This window comes from Pelodiscus sinensis, chromosome 6 (genome assembly GCF_052426305.1).
Source record: "Pelodiscus sinensis isolate ZL-2025 chromosome 6, ASM5242630v1, whole genome shotgun sequence".
NCBI classification, from domain to species: Eukaryota; Metazoa; Chordata; order Testudines; family Trionychidae; genus Pelodiscus; species Pelodiscus sinensis.
The window spans coordinates 99917254-99943162 of NC_143057.1; the positions used below are offsets into that span (position 1 = coordinate 99917254).

Sequence of the window (25909 nt, forward strand, 5' to 3'; positions counted from 1 at the left end):
TTCCACAAGGATTTCAACAACTTCCACCCCAACATCAACCTCAGCCTGGACTAGTCCACATAAGAAATTCACTTCCTTGTCACTACCATACAGTAAAATGATGGCCACATTTCCACCACTTTTACTGGAAGCCTACCGACCGTTACACTTTCCTACATGTCTTTAGCTTCTATTCAAGACACATTTCCTAATCAATTGTTTACAGCTAGGCCTTAAGATACAACTGGATTTGTTCCAATCCCATAGACAGAGATGAATACCTATGGGATCTATGTTGAGCATTCTTAAAACTTAAATACTCACCCAAAGAAATGAAGAAACAGATTGACAGAGCCAGACAAGGATCCAGACATCAGCTTCTTCAAGACAGGCCCAATAAAGAAAATAACAGAACACCACCAGTCATCTCCTACAGCCCCCAACTTGAACCCCAGCACATTAACAATTTACAACCTATGCTGGAAAATGATCCCTCACTCTCACAGGCTTTGAAGGACAGACCAATCCTCACCTGCAGACAACTTCTTAACCTCAAACAATTTCTTTCCAGAAACCATGCAACACACCTTCACCATAATCAGCCAGGAACCCACCCCTGCAATCAACTCCGGTGCCAGCTCTTTCCACACATCCCCTCTCTTTCTCTGCTATTTATTTGTCCCCTGGAACCATTAACTCCATTCATCTAAAGAAGTGGGTTGTGCCTATGAAAGCGCATGATACCATCTACACTTTTTGTTGGTCTCTAAGGTACTGCAAGACTATTTGATGTTTTTTAAATTTATTCAGTTAGGGCATGTCTACACAGCAGGGCAAAACTCAAATTAAGCTACTCAACTTCAGCTATGTCAATTGTGTAGCTGAAGTCGAAATAGCTTAATTCGGCCTTTGACGCTGTCTACACAGCAGGAAGTTGAAGGCAGAACAGTTTTTCTGCAACTTCCATTATTCCTTGTAAAATGAGGGTTACAGGAGTTGGAGTAAGAAGTCCTCCAGTTTGCCATTATTTCAAAATAATGGCTTGCTGTGTAGATGTTCTCTTTGTTATTTTGGAATAACATCATTTATTCCAAAATAATGCTGCTATGTAGACATAGCCTTACAGACTAACATGGCTACCCCTCTGAAACTTGTGTCAGAGCAATTTTTCATTAAAAAAAGAATCTATTTACTTTAATGTTAAAAACATGGTGATTTGTCAGACTTTGTAAAAGCATATTTATAATATACAAATGGCTGGTCCTAAATTGATCTGTCAGTGTCCCCATTAATGTTATTTCTAATCTTGATGTAAGCACCTTTTTTTTTTTTCAAAACTATGAAACATAGTTGGGCTTTCCTGTTTTAAAACTCCTGAGCTAAAAAGAAAAATCATTTCCCCCCAAAAATCCTTAGGAATCCCCAGCTAAGCAAAGCCTGTGTGCCACAGGCTGTTCTCAGTTACACCATGGCAAATTCATAGCAGCTCCAATAGAAGCCACTAGATTTACACCACTGTAGCTGAGAGCTGAATTTGTCTGAGGCTCTACAGTCAGTTTAAAGTATTAAATAGTTACATCTGCAGCTCTGTATTTATATTACTAAAATAAATGCATGGATTATCTGAGAACAGAACAAATTCCTTTTACTTTTATGAACTAATACTGATAAGTGCAGTACTGCAGGAATTGATTCCTTGCACAATTTTCTGTCACTCCAGACTATGCCCTGGCTGGCTTCACCTTTTTCCACAGTATAAACTTCTTCCAGCTGCAGTCTTTCATCCTTGTTGGAATTGTTGACTCCATTCCCTTTGGCAATGGTCTCCTATTATATGTTTTGTACACTTTCTTTCTCTTATTTGTAGTGTTTACATAAAGACAACAAACAGTTCTTGTTTGAAAATGCTAGTTCTCAAACTTGCTCTCATGACATGGTGATGAAAATGCCCATGCATATTCTTCATTAGCACTTATACCATGCTGTTGCAATGATGCACGAAACAGACATTAAATTTGCTAGTGTGGCAGCATTGATAGAAGATGGGAGACAGATGTGAAGGAAGAATGGCAAAATTATTTCTGCCTGCTGTTCATTCTGTCATTAGCATCAGCCTCTTTCCTTTCCCTCCAGGCAATCTATATACAGTGGGTTGTGGTGTAAGAGCCTCTTGCATTAAGTTGCCCACCATTTGGATCAGTATCTTTCTCCCCTGTCTTTTTTCAGATGTCATGTGACAAATGAAAGCGTCATGTTTTGTAGGGACCTCCATTCTGCTAGCTCTTAGGGGTAAATTCTTGTCTATAAACTGCTAGTTATTATTAGTATAGGAACACCTAACAATATGGGTAGATCCTCATTTTTATATCAGTCCAAATAAAGCTTAACACAGTGTTCTGGTTATTTAACATTTTATACTAATGTAGCACTCAGGCCAATCAATATTAGAGCTTCATGTACTGTAAAGTAAAGAACATAGTCAGTAGCCTGACAAGTTTATAAGCTAAAAAATATAGGTCATATTCTCTTTGGGTGTGTCTAGACTACAGGTTTTTGGTTTTTTTTTAAAAAAGTGGCCTTTTTTTTGAAAAAACTGCCCCTGCTTCTACACTACCGCCTTGTTCTTTCGAAAGTAAATCGAAAGAACGTGGCAGTTTTATCAACCATGGAAAATCTTGTTTTACGAGGAAGAACGCTTTTTTTCCAAAAGTGCTCTTTCGAAAAAAGGCACTATGTAATGCAAACTGTGCTTTTTCTAAAGAGAGCATCCAGACTGCCTGGGTGCTCTCTTTTGAAAAAGCGGCTTGCTTTTTTGAAAGTAATGGTTGTAGTCTAGCTGCTTTTTTTTTTTGAAAGAGGCTTTTTCAAAAGTATCTTTCAAAAAAAGCCTCTTTCGAAAGAGGCTTGCAGTCTAGACATAGCCCGTGTGTATATATTGTGGCAACCTCTTTGAAATAAAAAAATGCTGCACCAAATTACATCAGAAAAGACTATGGCTTCATATTTTTTTTCTCTTCTCTGTACCGTTTTTTTCTTTCATTTTGTTACTTATTTCATGACTAAACCCTTTGGATTTTGTTGACATATTTATACATCCTGACTCCCTGGAAGTGGCATTGTTCTAAAGGTTAATTTATTCACTTTAGCATTGTTGTATGCCACTGCTTTCAGAACTGCAACCTTTAGGTCTTGTGTTATTTAACTTTGCAAATAGTTTTGTGATACCAATTGCAAAAACAACGCAACTTTGTGTGGTTCTAAGAGAGGATGCCATACTTGACTGTGGTTTGGCATAGCAAAAGAGAGGGAGTTTTATTACCATTTTGTTGGATTCTACATTTAAAGAATCCTTCATTTCTTTGTGAATAATTTATGCCATCCTTCTTGTCTGCTATTTGCCTTAGGAATGAGTGTTATTGCAGATTTTGAGTCAAATTTTACTGATATTTTGTGCATTGCTGTATTAAATTTTGGATGTGTAGAGAAAATGTATAGTTTAACATTTATTCAATGCATTCACAGTTATATAATGGTTGTACCACTTTCTCAGCAGCCTCTGCTAAAGCAGTTTAATATTTATTGTATTTATTTTTATCCATTTCTCCATAATATAATTAGGAAGAATTATCCTGTAGTTAAGCAGAGAGCAGCAACTCAGGCTAGACTGTAAGTTTTCCGGAAAAGCTTCTTCCAAAGGAGAGATCTTCTGAAAAAACTTCCAGAAGAGAGCATCCACAGATAGCATCCATTCAGTCTGGACATCTAGCATGTAAGCTGTGATTACTATGGGTGGAGTGGCCATTAGGGCACCTGTGCTTTTTCCTCTTTCTTCTTCTATTGAAAGAACTCTCTTCCCCATCCACACACGCCTTTTTGCGAAAGAGCTCTTTCAGAAAAGGTGTTCTTCCTCCTAGAAAGAGGTTTACCAATGTCAGAAAAATCCCTTTGTTCTTTCAATTTTTTTTTTAAAGAACGCGATTGCAGTGTGGATGTGAGATGTTTCTTTGAAAAACGGCCATTTAAAAAAAAAAAAAAAAAAAAAAAAAAAAACCTTTATAGTGTAGACATACCCTCAGAAAAATTGTGTTCTATTCCTGGCTCTCTCACAATCTTCGTCTGTGACCTGGGAGTAGTTAGCTGTAGTCACCCATTTTGGAAACCTTTGTTTTCAGGTTATCAATTTGTGGCTCCTTTGGCTGGATTTATAGACTGCAGTTAAAGCTGTAGGTTCACCTTTTCCAAAAATCAAGCCTACTATATGTCTTATATTGGTCACCCCAAAATTGAGGCACCCAAAACACAATGGCCACTTTTGAAATATTTAGTGTTGGTTACCCACAATCATAAAATGGGCTAATACACACAGTACCACCTGGAGTGTTGTTCATGTTTATGAAGAATATTCAGATCCACAGAGACAAAGTGTCTAAAACATCAGTATAGTAGCTTTTTTCCTTTTGATAAGTTTTCCATTTCATGTCAATATATCATTTTTTTTGTGACACTCAAAATTAGGTATGTATTTCAAGGACATCTTTTTCCAGTCCTTTATCTGTTGTTCTTATGAGCTATTTATAACATTAATTTGCAGTCCAAGACATGCATTTAATCCCTGATGCTTTTTATTTCCTGTTTTGAGTAGTCACAAATTTTCTTCAGAAATGAAGGTTTAATGTCTTCTAGCCATACATCATTTATAAAAGTGTTTTCTGGTTGTATGACTTCCACTTCTGGTTAATTAGGATATTGCTCTTCTAGTTTCCTTTCATCTTCCATTTTTGAAAAACCACAATTTTCTTGTTCTTGCTAGCCCTTCTTCTATCTCATTTTCAATTTTCATTTGAGTTGAAGAGCTTTCCAATTCTTAGTATTCTGCTGCTTCAGAGAACTTGCCTTGTACATGGGATTCAAAATGCTCATCCGAAACCAATGCTGGAAAAATACACACACCGGTCAGTTATTAATTCTTCCCTAGAATAAAGGAAAAAAGAAAATGTGCATCAAGAATGAATGAGAGGAGCTTTTTGTTCAGTTGGCTTTTTATAATAAACCATTAGACAGAAACAATATGAACGTATTGATTTATTTACTTGGGAGTTCACTTGTAACAACGCTGACACAAACTTTAGGATGTTTCTTTAATCCTAGAAGCAGTCATATACTGTAGCACTAATGAGTTTCTCTGCATTTTTCAATGTGCTTTGAACATAGTGTTTATGCTAATATCTTCTTCCAAGTATCTGTTGTTAATCACAATCTTAATTTTTCTTAAGAACATCCACACTAATACTTCTCTCTCTTTCATGGTCAAGATGAAGCATCTGCAGACAGCCATCTTCATTAACATCATAAAGGATAAGAGAGCAGGAGGACTGGCAAAACTGCAGCATACGCTTAAAAGAGAAGTACCTTGGAAAAACAGCTAATTGAGGAATACACCATGACCCTTCTCTTTGTAGCAGCAACTTAGCTGAACTGCAGAGTTGGTTCAGAAAGCAGTAAATAGTTTCAGCTAAAAAGTTTGGAAGAAACGGGAATTTTATGTATAGCTTAAACTTTGTTGGTGGGAAATTTCCATTTTTTTTCAACAAAAGGAAAAAAAAATTGAAAAATTGTCAGTACAGTGTCTGAAAACCAAAAATGTTTCAGCCCTTTGATGTTCATAAATATTTTGTTTTTCATAAAAAAAGAAAGAAAATTTCAATAAATCTTGACCAGCCCTAAAGAAATGTTGGGCTTCCCTTGTACAATGGGCAAAGATAAATAAGAGATTCTCACACTTTGCATGATTCAAAACTCAGCTCTGTGTGGATCCCCCTGCCATAGTAGCACTGATGTAGAATATGTGTTGGCATGACACTTTCATATCCATTTGAAAGTCAAGATCTATACCTGCAAGATTATAGCTAAAGAAGAGTGAAGCAAAATAAGCAAGTTTTTAGGTACTCATTCCAATTTTTTTAAAAGGAAAAATGATTTAAATTGCTATTAAAGTTTTAAGTCCATATTTTAAAGATACTGAAAACAAATCTAAGATTAATTTCTCACTTTCTTGCTACTTTACTACATGCAAACACAAAATACTAGAAAAGGAAAATTAAGGCCAATTACTGATTAAGAACAGCAATACTGGGTTAGACAAACGGTCTGCCTAGTCTTATATACCATCTCTGACAGCAGTAAGTGTTAACTGCTGCAGAGGGAATGAATATAACTGGTCAGTTTTCAATAGTCAGTCCCCTATGGTCCAGTCACAGCATCTGACAGTAGAGGTTTAGTTAGAGGTATATAGAGTTGCATCCCTGGCCATGTTGGCTATTAGCCAATAATGGACCTATCCCGTGTGAACTTATCTAATTCTTTTTGGAACCCAGTTACACTTTTGACCTTCACAATATCCCCTGACAATGAAAAGATATACTGTATGTTGTGTGGGGAAGTACATCCTCATGCTAAATTTGAACCAGGACTCTATTAATTTCATTGGATGACTCTTGTTTCTTGGGAAGGAACAAATAATACCTCCTTATTCATTTTCTCCACATCATTCATGATTTTATAGCCCTCTGTCACATCCCTCCTCATCATTTTTTTTGTAAAATGAATAGCCCCAGACTTTTCAATTTTGATTTTTAATTTGCACTTTAAAGGGGTATGGAAGGGTTCCATAGCCCTAACTGATTTTTAATGATTGATTAGTTGATTTGTTACCTCAATACACAGAGGCTCCATTTAACATCAGATTACATTGTGCTGGGGTTGTACATACATATAGTAAGGTACTACAGTAAAACTCCATTAGTCCGGCATCCAATGCTCCAGGACTCCTGATGGTCCGGCACCATCAGGAACCCGGAAGTGCTGGGGCAGCCGGACAGGCTTCCCCCATTCAGCTGCTGCTGAAACTGATCAGCAGCTGAATCGGGAAGCCGGGAGCAGAGCAGCTGGTGTGCTGCTAGGTTGGTCTCGTAGCACTGCCCCTCGGGGCTGCGGGACCAACCTGGCATCACCCAAGCTGCTCTTGGGGACTCCTGGGTAGAGCAGCTGGAGTACTGCCGGGTTGGTCCTGCAGCGCCAAAGGACGGCGCTGTGGGACCAACCCAGCAGGACCCCAGCTGCTCTGCCCCAGGAGTCCCCGATTCAGCCGCTGCTGAAACAGATCAGCGGCTGATTCCAGGAAGCCCAGGGCAGAGCTGCTCTGCCCCAGGCTTCCTGGAATCAGCCGCTGATCTGTTTCAGCAGCGGCTGACTTGGGAACCCCTGGGGCAGAGCAGCTGGGGTCCTGCCGGGTTGGTCCCACAGCACCGAGGGGCGGCACTACGAGACCAACCCCGCAGCACCCCAGCTGCTTTGCCTCAGGCGTCGGGATTCGGCCGCTGCTCCGAGACCAACCCAGCAGGACCCCAGCTGCTCTGCCCCAGGAGTCCCCGATTCAGCCGCTGCTGAAACAGATCAGCGGCTGATTCCAGGAAGCCCGGGGCAGAGGTGCTCTGCCCCAGGCTTTCTGGAATCAGCCGCTGATCTGTTTCAGCAGCGGCTGAATTGGGGACCCCTGGTGCAGAGCAGCTGGGGTCATGCTGGGTTGGTCCCGCAGCGCCAAAGGACGGCGCTGCGGGACCAACCCGGCAGCACTCCAGCTACTCTGCCCCAGGCGTCCCCAAAAGCAGCTGGGGTGCTGCCGGGTTGGTCCCGCAGCCCCGAGGGGCAGCGCTACAGGACCAACTGGGCAGTACCCCAGCTGCTCTGTCCCAGGTGTCCCCAAGAGCAGCTGGAGTGCTGCTGGGTTGGTGCTGTAGCGCCGCCCCTCGGCGCTGTGGGACCAACCTGGCAGCACCCCAGCTGCTCTATTGCAGGCATCCCCGATTCAGCTGCTGCTGAAACTGACCAGCAGCAGCTGAATCAGGGACGCATGGGGTAGAGCCGGACTATCGTAAGGGGGGGCTTTGAGAGGTCTGGGGTGGCATCCCCTCCCACCCCACTCCAGACCCCTCATAGCCCCGCCTTCTGATAGTCCAGCATCTCTGATAATCCGGCACCCCCTGGGTCCTAAAGGTGCCGGATTATTAGAAGTTTACTGTACTTAGAAGTAAGTATTACAGGGATGAAACAGATAGTACAGATGAAGGGTGGAAGAAAAAACCCCACTTTTTACAATTTACAAATTGAGACATAGGAAGAGTGAATGAGTTAGCCAAGGTAATGCAAAAAGTCTGTGGCAGGGTCAGCATTTGAACATGGCTCAGTCCATAGCCATCCTTCCTGACTGCTAAAAAAAAAAAATCTCCTAACTGGCTGTGGAATGGCTCCCCGCAGGTCGTGGACTTCTCTTCAGTTCATTCACTTTACATAAAAGAGAACCAAACCCTACAAAACATCGATAACCTCCCCAATAATACCATCCTTGCCACCATGGATGTAGAAGCTCTATATACCAACATCCCACATGAAGACGGATTACAAGCAATTAGAAACACTATCCCAGAGGACACTACTGCCAACCTGATAGCAGACCTATGTAACTTTGTTCTCACCCACAATTATTTCCGGTTTGAGAACAACTTATACCTCCAGATCAGCGGCACAGCCATGGGTACACGCATGGCCCCACAGTATGCTAACATCTTTATGGCTGACCTAGAACAACGTTTCCTCAACTCCCGTCCCCTTTCACCCCTCCTCTACCTACGGTACATCGATGACATCTTTATGATCTGGACACATGGCCAAGAAACACTGGAGATATTCCACAGAGATTTCAACAACCTACACCCCACCATCAACCTCAGCCTGGACCATTCTACATGAGAGATCCACTTCCTGGACACCACCGTACAAATCAACAATGGAAAATTAGACACCACTCTCTACAGAAAACCCACTGACTCATACAGTTACCTACATGCATCCAGCTCCCATCCAGAACACACCACACGATCCATTGTCTATAGCCAAGCCCTTCGATACAACCGCATCTGCTCTAACCCCACTGACAGAGACCAGAAGCTTCAGGATCTCTACCAAGCATTTATAAATCTCAACTACCCACCCAGAGAAACAAAAAAGCAAATTGAAAGAGCCAGACGAATACCTAGAAACCATCTACTTCAAGACAGACCCAAGAAAACCAACAATAGAACACCACTTGTCATCACCTACAACCCCCAACTTAAACCTGTCCAACACATTATCAATAAACTACAGCCTATATTGGAACAGGATACCATACTCAAAGAGGCTCTGGGAGACAGACCCATAGTCTCCTATAGACAACCACCTAACCTCAAGATGATTCTTACCAACCACCACAGGACATACCACACTAATACCAACCCTGGTACCTTCCCTTGCAACAAACCCCGTTGCCAGCTTTGTCCACATATTCATTCTGCTGATACCATTATTGGACCTAACCAAGTGAGTTGTAAGATCAAGAACACATATTCCTGCGCATCCAGAAATATAATCTACGCTATCATGTGCCAAAAGTGTCCGTCTGCTATGTACATTGGACAAACATCTCAGACACTTCGCCAAAGGATTAATGCCCACAAAACAGATATCAGACAAGATCACAAAGAGAAAACAGTTTCTTGCCACTTTAACCAGAAAGGACACTCTCTCAATGACTTAGCCACCTGCATTCTGCTACAAAGACCTTTTACATCTGCACTTGAAAGGGAATCCTCTGAACTGTCATTCATGTTAAAATTCGACACTTACCAACAAGGACTTAACAAGTCTTTGAACTTTCTCACCCATTACCAAGACAGTTTCCCCAATTATCACCTGTAATACCATTAACTCACAAACATCCCACTCTCCCTACCTTTAATATCAGCAATTCACAGACACTTACCTTCCTTCCTCCCCCTTCCCACCCCCCCCCCCGCATCCCCCTTCTGTTCTGCAATGTGATTTGTCCTTTTCATATTTGTTCATTTTTTTAAATTGTATCCTTTGGTATATATGGTTGTGACTACTTTCTTCCACTATTTGATCTGAGGAAGTGGGTCTGGCCCACGAAAGCTCATCATCTAATAAACCATCTTGTTAGTCTTTAAAGTGCTACATTGTCCTGCATTTTGCTTCAAACCCTAAAGAATACATAGCAGTGAAGCGGCATTGAGGGAATGGAGACAAACACCTAGTACTCTTTCTTATTTCATTCTCTAGGATCAATACTGCACAAAATCAAATGGAGGCAGGGATTCCTACACAGAGACTTTTCTAACCATGTTGAAAATAGTACATTTGTGGCTGTTTCTTTGTCTGCTGGAAATTCTCTTTTGTTATATAGAAAACTGCAGAACATCATTAGTAAAAACATTTTATGCAAACATCAGGACAGAATGACACTTCCATTAGTCAAGAAAGCATGTACAAGATAACAGCAATTTATTTTTGTTTTTGACAAAAGACGCACATGACATTTCTTAGCTTTCCAAGTATGCTCTGTTTCCAAGGAGCTGAGCCATAAACCACTACCTGGATTAAGATGGTGGTGGTCTCAAGACTTCAGTGTTAATGCCAAACCTGTCACACTATTTACTATGTATGTGCTAGGTACAAGCAAATCTGTTCCAAGCCTGCCACTGAATTATTGATGGCTAGGGCTTTGCACAGCTTTTTGAAAGCAATCTAAAGCCAATGGATTTTGTACAATGAATCAATTTCATCAGATATTTTATGGTTTTGAGTTGAGTTGAAATTGCCATTTATGGTAGAAGGGAAAATGCAATTGTGGTTTCATTTGATTAAACCAAAATGTACACACACAGAATCTACTTCGCATATGAAGGACTCATAAGTGGCTTGAGTAAAGAAACAATTCACTGGACCTCTTAATTACTTTTAAAATATGAGTCATTTTGCAATCAACAGTTTCTTTTATTCTAATGTTATCAAGTACTATTTTAAAGTGCTTGCAGAAGACTGACTCACCAGCAAGTACACCCCTAGAAGCTAGGCATGGTATATGAGGCTTTCCTCTGGAGTGTATTGCCAACAGCCACTCTGGGCTTGTAGTGGCCTGTGTTGTCACTCTTTGATTAGGCCATATTCAGTTCCAGCCTGCTTGTGGCAATCAAGTCCCATAAAACAGCAGTTCAGTGACTATACACCAAGATTTCTGCCCAGTTCTGTCTTTAGCATTCCTTACAGCTTTATATTAATGGGCTTTCATACCATCTTCCTCAGTGGCAAGAAAGGGAACCCAGACTCTCCCACTACTTTGGGTTCCAGAGCAGGAACCTTGGAGAAAGTAGCTAACATCTGCTTTCTTGCACTCCTTGCTTCCTTCCCAGACAACTTCCTACCTCAGCCTCTCTCTCAACCCTTTTCTCATGTCCCTTTCTGGGCTCACTCTGCCATACATGCTTTGCCTTCTGAGCTCAGCGGAGTTCTTTTTGGCTCCTCAACTGACCAATGTTCCTAGAGCTTTCTCCCTGGAAGACAGGATCCTGTCTGCATCTGCCCTTTGTGTTTCAGTGTCTCCTTTCCTTGTGGCTCACCAGCTCACTCCACTCCTGTGGCATGCCACTGCCTCTTCTGCACCTTTGCTTGTGTATCCTGCTTAGGAGCAGATCCTAAGCCCTGCTCATCCCCTGGATCTCCTTCCTACTGCCCTAAATTCATTCTTTTATTACAGTAGTGCTCCTCTCAGTTGGGGCTCATCCTTAATTTATCACTCAGCTTCATCCGCACTGGGGCCTAATCTTAAATTGGCCCTGGACTACCCTCCAGATGCAACCTGATACATTAATTGCTCTCTGGCTCCACTTAACTCTCTCTCACCCAGCCTGGGTATATACTCTCTCACGGTATTATATAATTAACCCCATCCAAATACTCATTTTTTTCCTCAAATGAGAATCTAATTGTATTTTCTAATAAAATTATTTTTCTATTACCAATCACAAGACATTGTCAGTTTATCAGGTTACCATGGAAAAAGTGGATTTAATCAGTGCTGCTAGTCAAGGGATTGTGTTTTATTAGTCAACTCCATTTGATAAAGCCGTGTAGGGTTGTCTTGTTAAGCAACTGGTTGGTGAAGGCACTGGACTTGTGATGCTACTGCATAACTTTTTAAATGATTTGCCCAAATATTTCCAAGTCCTTTTTTTCAATCTCTCAGGTCCCATGTTAAGGTCTTAGGTTACTAAAAGGACTTTGAATGCACACTTTGTGTTGGGTGAAGGTCACACTCCCAGAACACACTATATTTACATCTGTAAATCTATTTTCAGACATGATGCCCGTATGCTTTCCTTTTCTGGCCAAGCTAATCATAAGGGAACAGAGCTACCTTTGCTAGCAGCCAGATGGTTATGGTGCAGAAAGGCCAGTGTATTAAGGCAAATAATTTTCTCCCCATCCATTTTTTCTGGTCTCCACTTTTCAGTGTTGAAATTGTAGACATATTCCAGCATTATCACAGCTTGTGGAGGAAGCAGGAGGCCTGCCCAGCACACTGCAAGCATCCTCCCACACACTACCTGGTAGTGACACAGACTCAGATTTTGCTAGCTTTCATCATTTGACTAGCTGTACTGTCTTCAAGGGTATCCTTTTAAGGTAAACTATATTTGATTGACATTGACCTGTGTGATGGTCCCAGTTCCCAGAGACAGAGAGTGCAATCCTAAAATCACTAATATGAGAATTCTCTGGGTGAAGTTCATATCCAGGCAAAGGGAGCACTCCAAACAAAGGCTGGTATATCCTTTTACAAAGCTAGCAACATACATTCACTTTTTCTTAATGTTATCCCACTAATTTTAATTATAAACTCTCCTTTAGATCATGGGACAAAAGGAAAAGAAAGCCCAAGACTTATGAAGGGAGTCTGAGACTGAAGCGATAATCCATTAGGTATCATAGAATCCTAGAATCCTAGAACTGGAAGGGACCTCAAGAGGTCATCAAATCCAGTCCCCGGCCCTATATTTAAGAGTAGGTTAGATAAATGTCTATCAGGGATGGTCTAGACAGTATTTGGTCCTGCCATGCGGGCAGGGGACTGGAATCAATGACCTCTTGAGATCCCTTCCAGTCCTAGGATTCTATGATTCTCACAGCAGGGTCAAGCACCATCTAGATCATCCCTGTCAGATGTCTAACCTGCTCTTAAATACCTCCAATGATTGAGATTCCACAATCTCGCTATGCAATTTATTCCAGTGTGTAACCACCCTGACGAGAAGTTTTTCTTAATATTCAACCCAAACTTCCCTTGTTACAATTTAAACCCATTTCTTTTTTGACTATCATCAGAGGTTAAGGAAAATAATCTTTCTCCCTCCACCTTGTAACACCCTTTTTGGTCCTTGAAAGCTGCTATCATGTCCCCTCTCAGCCTTCTCTTTTCCAGACTAAATAAACCCAGTCCTTTCAATGTTCCCTCATAGGTCATGTTTTCTAGACCTGAGTTGTCCTTATTTCCCTTCTTAGGGATGAGAACTATACTTGCCCTTTCCCAGTCTTCTGGGATCTTTCCTGTGTTCCATATCTTTTCAAAGATGATGGCTAATGGCTCAGATACCTCCTCAGTCAGCTCCTTGAGTATTCTAGGCTGCATTTATTCAGGCCCTAGTTACTTGAGTAAGCAACTAACTTTTCTAAGCAATTTTTACCTTGTTCTTTTCCTATTTTAACTTCTGAAAATACACAATTTTCACTAGTACCCTAGTCATATTACCCCCTTCTCTGATGTCAGCACAGGGCAAGGGTGGCAAAGGCCCTCTTCAGAGGATGGAGAGAAGAGCCTTCATGTCATCTGTGCAATTATGGCTCTTCTTGTAACTAATCACACAAGGATGCGGAGGCCTTTTTCTCCCTTCAAGCAACGGGACTTTTTATAACCACATTTCTGCTGACAATTGGTGCTGTGCAACATTGTGAAACACACACGTCCTTGCCCCACCACATCACATAAAGATAGAAAAGACTATCCCAGCTCCCTGGGCCATGTAGGTGGTGCTATTGGCTGCTTCGTGGGACTCCCTGTTGAGTTAAGCTGCTTCAGACTCTGGCCTGTCACACAGGCTGGCCTCCTGGCATTTGAATATTATAATTCTCTTTTTTGAATATTACAATTCTCTACTATGTTTATGGGGACCCTGGATAATACTATGTTTAAGTCCTTATACTACCCTTCCCACCACAATATCTAAACACTCTCCAGTTGTGCATTAAGTGACGAGACTAATTGTCACATGGGTTTCAAAGCCTGAAGGAGGACTTAAGCAGGTGGAGGTAGGTGTACATAAGCCTTGTGATGGTCCTCTGTACAGGAGTAAAAACACTCATTCTTCAGACCTTATTCCAAAGAGCAGTCCATTGAAATTAATGGAACTACTGGAGGGATAAGGTACTGATCATTGTAAGTAAAGGTGGTAGAATCTGGCACATTAGTAAGCTTCAAGGCGAGAATCTTGCACCTTCACTTGCAATAATAACATCTTATTCTGTACACTGTTCCACTAAAATAAACATATATTTTAAGAGTGAGTAAGGGAGCAAAAACTAAATTTTGTATTTAGTTGCAAAAGTTACTTTAAACAGCAAAATGTTTTGACAGAAAATGCACCTCCTGTTTAGCTTGTCAGTGTCACTCAATTGATTTTCCGTGTTTAATTCCATATGCAAATCTATATGAAAAACAAATAAAAAAACCAAGATGTGCAGCAAGGACCTGTTTATGTACATTACCACTGTTGCCAAGGAAACAACTTTCTTTCTGTACATTCTGAATGGTGGCTGGGTCTCAGTCAAGGCATCTCATACTGTGGCATCTAGAAAAATGATTAAAGTTGAACAAAAATGAAATATGTTTCATAATTACGTAGAGGTAGAGGCAAAAAGCAGTGTGTTGACATGAAGAGGACAATAGGCACCATACAACAAGGTACTTTAGGAATTGATTTAGATCTTTTTTATTGTGGGCAGATGAAATTCATGCCAGTACTGAGGGCACAACATGTGGAATGCACCATGCAAGCCACATGCAAGCCTTAGATCTAAGTAGTATACAATAAGGCTTTATGAAAGGTGTACTGGGCTGCAATTCAACTTGTAGGAGAAAATGTAAACAGAATGGCCAGATTCCACTTTACACCTGTGTAAGTCCAGCATCAATGGAGTTAAAAAAAGCGGAAGAACAAACGTGTCCTTGGATGTGAAAGAGTTTTCCGGGATATCTCTGGAATCCTGGAAAAGCTCCTGCAGTCTAGCCTCATTTTTGGAGGAATAAGGGTTCTTGTGCAAAATGGGGGTTTTCTGACAGATGGCCCCATCTACACAGAGCTTTTTATCACAAAAACCTCTTCTGCAAAAAGGATCAGAAGAGAATATGCAAAGGAGAGCGCGAGATTTGCAAATGAGCGCTCCATTAGCATTTCCTCTTCTGAAAAATTGCTGCAGTGTTGACGTAGCCTATCAGATGCACGTAAGTATGCTTTTAATACTATCCCTATTCAGGATAGCACTTGAGCTCTCTGAAAATTTGACAGTATAATTCCATGGAGGTAAGCATGTGCTTAAAAGTAAACATGTTTATAAATCTTTTAAGTCCTTTATAATTCAAAGTCAATGTTTTCATTTGGAATTCGGTGCCTAACCTGCTTTTGTAAATCTTACTAGGCACTATCCACGTGTTTAGGTGAATAGCTCCTAAAGCAGAAAGTTCTAAAATTATGTATCCCTGGTCTACACTTGGACTTCATTTCGAGTTAACTGCCCAAGGTCAAATTTATAAATGGTGCATCCACACTACCAAGCCCGTGATTTGAAATAATGGGTCTTGGAATTTGAACTCTGTACTCCTGCTTTTCACCAGGAGTAACTTTAATTCCAAAATAGCTATTTCAAGTTAGGATGCTCTGGTATGGCTATTTTGAAATATCAGAGGGGTAGCCGTGTTAGTCTGAATCTGCAAAAGCGACGAGGAGTCCTGTGGCACCTTATAGACTAACTGAAGTGTAGGAGCATAAGCTTTCGTGGGCAAAGATCTATTTCGTCAGATGCATGTAGTGGAAATTTCCAGAGGCAGGAATAAATATGCAGGCCAGGATCAGGCTGGAGATGACCAGGTGATCCTTGATTGGATCCACCTGGTCATCTCCAGCCTGATCCTGGCCTGCATATTTATTCCTGCCTCTGGAAATTTCCACTACATGCATCTGACGAAATAGATCTTTGCCCACGAAAGCTTATGCTCCTACACTTCAGTTAGTCTATAAGGTGCCACAGGACTCCTCGTCGCTTTTATTTTGAAATAATTACTCTTCAGAATAGTGATAGAAATGTAGCCGTGTTAGTCTGGTGTAGCTGAAACAAAATACAGGACTATGTAGCACTTTAAAGACTAACAAGATGGTTTATTAGATGATGAGCTTTTGTGGGCCAGACCCACTTCCTCAGATCAAATATTGGAAGAAAATTGTCACAAACATATATACCAAAGGATACAGTTAAAAAAATGAACACATATGAAAAGGACAAATCAAATTTCAGAACAGAAGGGGAATGTGGAGGGGCGGGGGAGGGGGAGAAGGTAGATGTCTGTGAGCTAATGGTATTAGAGGTGATAATTGGGGAAGCTATCTTTGTAATGGGTAAGATACCCAGAGTCTTTGTTGAGACTCAGGCGTAGAGTGTCGAATTTTAGCATGAATGACAGTTCAGAGGATTCCCTTTCAAGTGCAGATTTAAAAGGCTTTTGGAGCAGGATGCAGGTGATTAAGTCATTGAGACAGTGTCCTTTCTGGTTGAAATTGCAAGAAACTAATTACTCAGTGCTTCCTGGGACTCTAAGGCTATGTCTAGACTTCGCTGAAGTTTCAAAAGAGGAATTTGCATATCTTCTTCCGATATCCGCTTTCGAAAGTGAAAGTAGTCGGGATGTGGTTTTTTGGGTACCCCCCCTTTTTTGAAAAGCCGCTCTTCCTAAAAAATGAGATTTACATGGCTTTTCGAAAGGGAGGGAGGTTGCCAAAAAAACCTGCATCCTGACTACTTTCACTTTCGAAAGCAGACCTTTCAAAAGAGAGATCAGAAAAAAATATGCAAATTCCATCCTCTTTCGAAACTTCAGATTAGATTAGACGAGCCCTAAGTCTGAGGTGATGCATCTACATTAATGGAACCTGCTTCAGGCTAATTTTGAGGCTTCCCTGTAGAGTGGACATACAAGTTCAAGTTTGTTAAATAGGGAGTTATTAAGTTGAATTTAGGAATTTCAAAATGCTTTCCTAGTATAGACATGGCCATAGGGAATAAGAATTGAATGTTCTCTTCCATGAATGCCATTGATGTGTGTGCTTAAATGTTCGTTTTTACTTCCCATATTCCCTTTCTTTTATTTTTTCTCTCTCTACTGTGTGTTACTTTGACACATCTGTGTATGTCATCTCTTTTTCTCCCTGATGATGCAAGACTGGGAGGACAAGACCTGTATATGACTTGTACTAATACTACTGAACACTAAGAAGTGGTCTTATTTGCAGCTAACAATGATGTTGCTCGCTCATAATTGGAACTATTTCAATCATTGTCTTGGTATACCAATGGAACAGATCTAAAGTGAACTATATGGCTAGTCTCCCCTCCATTGGAACCCTTCTCCTATCCAATTGGAATAAGGATTAAAAATTATTTAAGCAATCTTGAGTTAACAGATGCATTTCTATTTCCTCTAATTTAAATTTCCACAGAATGCAAACTGCTTGGTTGTCTCTGTGACACAGGGGCTTCAATGAGAAATTAAAACTAATGGAATTTTCAGACAGATACAGAAGAGAGCAGGTTAAAATTTAATGAAGAGTCATATAGGGTGGAAAAATTCACCAAATTGTGATTTCGGAGAGATCCAGGAGAATAAACTCAAAGACTGTGACTCTTTGTGTTGAGGGGGGAGAAGTAATATACTGTATCAAATGTTAAAGTTCTGACAGCAGAAAAATCTAACAACAGAAAAATGTATCTATCAGAATTTGTGCATGGAGGCAGGCATGAGAGCTAGGAGAATTAGCAATTGGATGTATTTTAGAAATGGGCTAAGTGAAGGAGTCTTCCCTTGAGTGACAAGGATTATCTTGGGATAGATCAGCAGTTCCCAACCTTTTCCAGATGGGGACCCATTTTGACAATTCAGGAAGACTTGGTGACCCAAGACAATTCAAAAATGGGGGGAGGAGGGGGAGCAGAGCCACCTGGGGGGGACACTTGGCAACCCTTTTGAAATGTAATGGCGACCTATATTTGGGTTGGGAAACCCTGGGCTAGATTGTAATTTTTCAATCAGCTCTGAGTAAGTGGCAGTACAAATTGCCACTGTCTGAGGAACAAACCAGCAGTTGAATTATGCCTCAGAGTCATGCTCCTGTCCAGAGCTGAGGGAGAAGTAAATTACCATCACCTATTCTGTGAAGCAACTCATTTGCACCTCAAAAGTTGATGAGTAAGGGGTGGATGAGCGGGGAGTACTGAGCTACGAGCCTCTACTCAGAGCACAAGCCTGGCATCTCAATGTGATCAATGAAATGAGAGGTGGTGTCCTTCCTCCTTCTTGCTCCCCTGAATGGCTAAATGAAGCTACGATAATCAATTCTCAATGACAATATTGTTTTGCATTTGATACAATCTAAGCAATCAGTAGCTGCTTAAGACGACTAAATGAGACCCTAATCTAATCCAACGAAAGAGCCCTCAGCAAAGAGAAGACCCTCCCGCCACATATCATCCATTTGGGCAGAGGTACTTGACACTGTTTTTTTTTTTTTTAATTAGTTTCAGATTGCTGCTCATGTTCTGAGTATGGAACAAATCCTCAGAGAAGTTAACTGCCTGTATAAATGCAAAGTAAAACATGATGAGTAAGACAGAAGGCATATAAATCAGGACTGTCAGATGAAGTAGACAAAATTACATTGCTCTGAAGCAGACATAAGTGAGCTCAAGGTCGGCCCCCACATATTTATATCAGTCAGTCTTGATCCATTGTCAGCCAGGGTTTTCAAACTGAAACACAGAAACATCTCGGCTGTCTACATTGGCAAGATTTTGCGCCAAAGTGATTGCTTTTGCGCAAAATCTTGCTGCCTGTCTACACTGGCCGCGAGTATTTGTGCAAGAACACTGATGTTCTACTGTATGAATTCAGTGCTTCTTGCGCAAATACTCTGACGCTCCCGCTCAGGGATAAGTCCTCTTGTGCAAGTGTTCTTGCGCCAGAGGCCAATGTAGACAGGTAACATCAATTTCTTGCACAAGAAAGCCCGATGGCTAAAATGGCCATCGGAGCTTTCTTGTGCAAGAGAGCCTCTACACTGGCACGGATGCTTTTGTGCAAAAGCAAATCTTTTGCACAAAGGCACATGCCAGTATAGACACTCTCTTGCGCAAATACTTTTAATGGAAAAACTCTTCTGTTAAAAGTATTTGCTCAAAATCATGCCAGTATAGATGCAGCCCTCATGTATGATGTCTAAGGATACGATTTAATCAGGAAGATATGGAGGTCATACATTCTGTGACTTCAGCAGATCTCCATAACTTCTTTGCTCCAGCTCCAGGTTCAGTCCCAGACTGTGAGGCTATGGCTTCGTCTTCAGCCCTGCCAGGACCATACTGTGATTTTTGTACATTTTTTCCCAGGATCTCTGAATTTTGTGTAATTTTTCCTCAACAAAATCATATCCAAAGCTACCTTTTAGGGTGTGTCTAGACTACAGAGTTGTTGACAAAAGTGACTTTTGTCGACAAAACTATACCTGCGTCTACACTACCGCTGAGTTCTGTCAACATAACGTCGACAGAACTCAGCAGTTTTGTCGACGCTGGTAAACCTCATTTTACTAGGCATAATGCCTTCTGTTGACAGAGTTCTGTCAACAGAAGGTGTTACTACATGTAGGGTTGTGTCTAGACTACAGGGTTTTGTCGACAAAGCAGCTTGCTTTGTCGACAGAACTGAATGTAGTCTAGATGCTCTTTGTCGACAGAAGCTTTGTCGACAGTATCTGTCGACAAAACTTCTGTCGACAAAACCTGTAGTCTAGACGTACCCTTAGTGTCTTTACATAGTTACAAAATCAGACATAAAAATGTGGAAGTATCACAGCGCCTCATTAATGAAATACTGCTTACTTTGTCATTTTACCAGATAATTATAGGCTGAATTGATTGGAATACAAGTTGTACCTCCCTGGTCTGGCACCCTCGGGACCTGACCTGTCCCAAATGAGGGAATTTGCCAGATCAGGGGAGGTCCCCTGCCACCAGTCTCTCAAATACTGCCTTTCCCCTCTGGCTGCTCTGCTCCAGCCCCACTGCCACTGGACTTCAGCCCTGCTGTTACAAGGCTTGGGCTTGGCACACTGCCACCACGTGGCTGGGGCTCTCCAGCTGCCACAGTCTTGCTTCTGCTCTGCCCCACTGAGGCTTCTCTGGGATGGGGCTCCATGGCTGCCCCACTTTTGTGCTGCCTGGGGCTTCCTGGGGACAGGGCTCATCGGCTGCCGGTGGCCCCACTGCTGCCGTGCCCTGCCACAACTCCCCGGGGCTGGGGCTCCGTGTCTGTCTCCCTGCTGCCACACTAGGACGGGGTGCCACAGGGACGGGGCTTACTGATCCTGCTGTTGCCTTGCCTGGCCAGTGCTTTCTGGGGTCAGGGCTCACCACTCTGATCGTGGGGCTTTCTTCTGCTGGACTCCCTGACTGGCTCACATTCCCGGGCTCTGGGGCTCTCTGGTCTAACAAAATCACAGATGTTGCTGGACCAGAAGGTCCTGGATTTAAGAGGTTCAGCCCGTATAAATATTGTACTTACAGTTCAGTGTTATACTTGACAGCCTACTTTTCACTTGCCTAGTTTGAAACTAGAGCCCAGGTAGCAGGGCTGAAGCCAGAGTCCCACCTCCCACAGCTGAAGCATGTAACAGCTTTGTGGGGACCCCTGCAGCATGGGCCCTGGGCAGTTGCCCTATTTGCCATCCCTGCAATTGCAACTTCCCCATGACCCATTCCATGACCCTTTTCAGAGTTGCAATGCCCCCAGGGATTCATGTACTGTTGGTTGAGAACTACTGGTATAGGTGATAAAAGTAATTATAACCCTGGTGGCCAATCTGTGGTGCACTCCTAGTGAGGCTATCACCAGTGGAGCTGCAGTATTTGCACCAATGGCTCAAGATTTTAGCAACTATGTTAATCAAGGTCATATTACTGAAGAATCAGAACTTCAAATCTGAACATATCCAGGGGCTAAATTCTTTTCCCCACTCTGTGGTATATAGAAACGGTATAAAAGAGCTGCAAGCTTCATAGGGTGAGTTACCTCAGCCCATGATTAATGGCAGCCCAATACTGTCTCCCTCATAGGCCTCTCTGTAGAGTGTTCTGGGGCTAAGAAGTTCAGTGCTGGGAGGTGTCAGGATCATAGCATTCAGTACTACAAAGATTCTGGGAGTTTGCATTTTATGTGGGGCCTTTTTGGTACTGACAGCCACCCAAAATCCATATATAACAAAGGTGGAATAAAGCCACCCACTCTTTTTAGAGGGTTTTTTTTTTTGGTCAGGAATATATTCCCAGTCTTTGGAGAAATTTGGAACAGGATTCTGATCTGACCTTTTTGGCTGGGCTTATTCCATTCTAATATATTAAGTCAATTGTAAATTAATTCTGTCATATTACAAAAGCTCACATCCATTGTACTTATTATAGGAATTCTCCCTGAAGTTCAAGTAACATTTCTGTTAATTTAACTGAGAATAACCTTTTCAATCAGTTTTGTTTTAAGAAAAAAGCCACATCCAACTTAACAGCTATCATCACATTTCAACCTGATATAGGATGTATGCACACTGCACACACAAAAACCCAATTGAAATATTAATGTTGAGAATTAGTATTATATCGGAATCTCTGATTCAGTCCAGGTCACCAGAGCAACAATAGATGAGGAAACCTCGGGTATCATAGCCGATCCCATTAACTTCAACAACCTGTTTATTATGTGATTTGTTTTTATAATCTTGGGTTGACAAGAACATGGTTTGATTGTGGTCTCCTACATGAGATTCCACAAAGTATTGCTCAGCCAAGAATAGTACAATGGGAAAATAAATTCAAATACTGCCCAATGCCCGGAGGCTGCTGCTAACATAAATTGTTAATAATAGAAATGCTGACCAGCAAAGAAACATACTGATGTAGTATCTTTCTGAAAGCATATTGATTCTTCAGTACATTAATTCCTCACATTGAAGAATTAATGTCATGGAGTGAGTCATAGGTCAAAATATAAGTTATATTTTTAGAGTGGTCATTTATGGGTTCTTCTGTTATGTGGAGGAGTTTTTTGTCTTTCTGACACAGATACTTCTCATTTCATTAAGTTTTTAGGGTACAAGTAAACTGATTAAGGCTATGTCTAGACCGCAGGCTTCTTTCAGAAGAAGCTTTTCCGAAAGAGATCTTCGGAGAAAATTTCTTCCAAAAGAAAGCATCCATTCAGTGTAGATGCTATCTCTCATTTAAGCTGTGATTACTATGGACAGAGTGGCCACTAGGGCACCTGTGCTTTTTCCTCTTTCCTCTTATTTTGAAAGAACTCTCTTTTCCCCATTCACACACACCTTTTTTGGGAAAGAGCTCTTTTGAAAAAAAGCTTCTTCCTCATAGAAAGAGGTTTACCAATATCAGGAAAAAAAACCCTCTGTTCTTTTGATTTTTCTTTGTGGACGTAAGTGAAGCTTTTTTTCGGAAAAACGGCTGTTTTTCTGAAAAAAACCCTCGGAGGTGTAGACATAGCCTCAGTACTCTTATTTTTTTCTGTGAATGTTACCCACAATAAACAGATCACCAATGGAATTTACGAGGATCATTTGCTAAACCATTTATATTATATATACAAAAGAAAGTAAGATTTGGAATAATAACAGAGTTTTGGAGACTGCATCTAAGAGTAGTTTGTATCACAAAGGAATATTATTAAGGGCTTGTCCATAAGTTATGATAGTATAACTTGAATCTGTTTTTAAACCAATACAGATAAATCACTTTAAAAGACAGTGTGAACACATTTATATTGCTTAAATCTGTTCTTCATTGATTTAAGATAAACCTAAATTAACCATTCAGATCAAATTGCAACAATCTTATAGAGAGGAGCCCTAAATATGGAGAGCGGTAGAGAATTAAGTTTATAGGTAGTTGAAAAACAGAGGGAGTGTGGTTTTGTGGAAAAATTCAGTTTTTGACAAAAATTCAAACAAATAAAAATGTCGTATTTGGAAATGCTGCTGCAGAAACTTATGGTCCTATTTCTCTCTAAAGGCTGGGAACAGAGTCATACTGCTGCTTACATGATACGCCATAGTCACTCCTCTGAGATTTTAATGGGTATCCTTGGACACAGTTTATCTAGGGAAATGTAGACTGGATGAGGAAGAATGGGAGAAGAATGGCAATAGTAGGTAATTGAACTACAACTTCCATGAGTCACAGCATCAGCATATCAAAATCAAAATATTTTGGTGTTTGGGTGTTCATTTCTCTCAACCAAAACCTGAAAATTTCCATGAAAAACAGAGTTTTCACCAAAAATATGAAAACCCAACCTTTTGTCATAAAACATTTTTGATGGAATTTTTTTGACCAAACCTATTTATGTCTTTGATTCTTTGTAATATATTATGCACCAAACTTGGGTTTCTGACAAGGAAAGCGCAATGTAAAGTTAAACATTCTTAAATGCATTCCCGACTAGGGTTGCTTTTCTGAATTGGAGCCCTAGTTATATAGAGAGAGATAGTTGGGGTAGATTCTCTTCTATTATTCTCTAATCTCTGTTACCGGTTTCAAAATGAAATTTACTTGCTTTGGAAAAAGCTTATTACCCTTATGGGGCTTCTAAGATAATATTTATATACCCACATTGCTAGTGACATTATATCCCTGGGAAGACAGGGGAAGGCAGAGACATCTTGTCTCCTGATTAGTAGACTAATTAAGGTAAAGCTGATCATGTGAACTACATGTGAGGAATAAGAGCTCCATCCCTTAGGAAGACAATTTCTGGATTTAAAGTCATGACTAGATATTACTCTATTTAAAATAGCCCCCGGGAGGTTTTTCTGGGTACCAAGTTTTGTGGGCTAGAATTTGTTCTTGTTTGCTATACAATATAATTGTAATTTATATTAATTCTAATGAACTGTCATTTTAACTAGACCTGAAGTTTCTGTTGCAAAAGGATGAAGTCCAAACTGTTGGATCTAATCTTTTAGCTGGTTTATAACCCCCCAGAAACTGTATTAATAAGAATATTAGAAAAATATGGTTGTACTGCAGATTTTCTGAATCGTTGCCAACACAATAGATTATTGTTAAAACTCACCACCCTACTGTTGTTTCTCTTTGTTTTTTTCAGAGACTTAATTTAAGCAAAAAGAATCAATTGTATTTATGAGGATTGTCCTAAACCTTAGCTTCTTCCCAGGTTGGCTATTCTTAGGGCTTCTCCTGGACTCTAAAATACTTTCTCTCTCTCATCTCCAAAAGATACTCAGCCTTTCATCTTTCTAAGTGGAGGTTTGAAGTTGAGATCTTTCTGGTCTGTCAGCACGAGTCAGAGGAATAGCTCTGCAATTTCATAAAATCCAACTGTCTGACAAGTTGTCTGAGGATTAAGGAAAAGTAAAATTGTCAGAACATTGGCTGTGCTAAATCATTATCAAAATAGTTTTTACAGCATTGTTCTATTGTAAGAAGTGCACCACTTGTAAATGCTGCTCTATGCACATAACATTTCACGGACAGCAGAAAAATGTAAAATGAATAGTTTGGAATGTTTTCTTCTGCGATTTTTTTTGTTTTTGTTTTTGAAGTATGTTAATTTACAAAATGGAGCATAGTTAAAGATGATTCTTATAGATTTTAACTTAGCATCCTTTCCATATAATAAATGCAACCTATAATTCAGATGAATACAGTTCAATAATTTCAGCAATCAATAGCAGAATAGAGATTGTAGGCTTGCTGGTTTTTTTAGAAATGTATAATAATTATATCCCATTGTTAGAATTTTGTAAGATTCTATTCTAGTATTTATTTTAAGTTTAGTCAATCAATATCTGTTAGCAAACTGAGTAGAAGATGGAAGGAGAAGATTGTAGGATTGACCAGAAAACACAGGACAGAATTAAAAGATTGTGAAATTGACTAGAAAAAGATATTATCTAAGGAAATCCAATCCAGTGCAGCTGTCTAGATGAGTATTTTTAATTGTTTAATAGTGTAAACACTATAAAAATATGTCACACTTTAGAATGAAGTTCAATTTAAGTATAATGAATCCCTTCTCACTTACATTTGTTTTATGCCACTATAACTCTATTGGCTTTAAAGGAAATTCTTCTGATTTACATCAGTATAAATAAGAGGATAATAAAGGCCGCTGTAATGTATCTTTTAAATCACATGGCATTTATGATATGCTTTATAACAGTGGTTCTGAAAGTGTTTCATGGAGTCACTCTCAGAAACACATTAACTAGCTGCCCTGGTTTGTTTATTTACCGGTGCTGCTGCCACGGAGCCTCACGGCTCCCATTGGCTCAGTTTTGTCCTTTGCAGCCAACAAGAGCAATGGGAAGAGGCGTGGGCTGGGCTACTACTTCCCTCAGCTCCCTTTGGCTGCAAAGGACAAAACAGAGCCAATGGGAGTCGCAAAACTCCGTGGCCACTGCACCGGTAAATAAACAAACCAGGGCAGCCAGTTAATGTGTTTCTCTGAGAGTGATTCCACGGAACACTTTCAGATCATGTAAAAAACAAGAATGTTCAAGTAAATTATTTTGTGAATATACCCACTCTCTTAAAAATAGTGATAAATGATAACTGACTCTTAATACGCTAATGTTTA

At 40.6% G+C, this 25909-nt stretch overlaps 1 long non-coding RNA gene across 2 annotated transcripts in view; it reads right to left on the reverse strand.

The window, feature by feature from the left end:
• Window positions 1–4360: 4360 nt before the first annotated feature.
• Window positions 4361–25909, reverse strand: part of LOC142829768 (uncharacterized) — a 52613-nt gene continuing 31064 nt past the window's right edge. Inside the window, exons 2-3 of one of the 2 annotated variants that reach the window (XR_016349808.1) lie at window positions 14692–14774; window positions 4361–4950 (exon numbers count right to left, since the gene is read on the reverse strand). This is a non-coding gene — a long non-coding RNA (uncharacterized LOC142829768). Of the gene's footprint in view, window positions 4951–14674; window positions 14775–25909 lie in introns of both variants that reach the window. The other variant, XR_012904519.2, reaches the window with a different exon arrangement.